The sequence below is a fragment of the Penaeus monodon genome, chromosome 31, assembly GCF_015228065.2.
Source record: "Penaeus monodon isolate SGIC_2016 chromosome 31, NSTDA_Pmon_1, whole genome shotgun sequence".
Taxonomy (NCBI): domain Eukaryota; kingdom Metazoa; phylum Arthropoda; class Malacostraca; order Decapoda; family Penaeidae; genus Penaeus; species Penaeus monodon.
In genome coordinates, this window is record NC_051416.1 from 1,924,912 (window position 1) to 1,925,158 (window position 247).

The 247-nt window shown below is 42.1% G+C and overlaps 1 pseudogene; it reads right to left on the reverse strand.

Moving 5' to 3' along the window:
• LOC119592978 overlaps positions 1-247 on the reverse strand; it is a 26,261-nt pseudogene that overhangs the window by 12,811 nt on the left and 13,203 nt on the right.

Below are 247 nucleotides of genomic sequence, written 5' to 3' on the forward strand. Positions count from 1 at the left end.
CTGCCTGTGTTTTTTTTTTCTCATTTTTCTCAAAACAGTACAGTGTTTCGCCTTTACTAATATCATCCTTTCACAAAAACAAACACCAAAATACCCGTTCTACGCAAAGAAACAGATCGAAAATTTTCAGAAATGTTCCTAAGAAAACTCACAAGCATTTGACAAGAGAGACGAAGTGGAATGCAGGATGCTCGGCTGGCGCTGCCTTTTGCATGCAGATGATCACGCAGCGCTCAACACCCGTGCC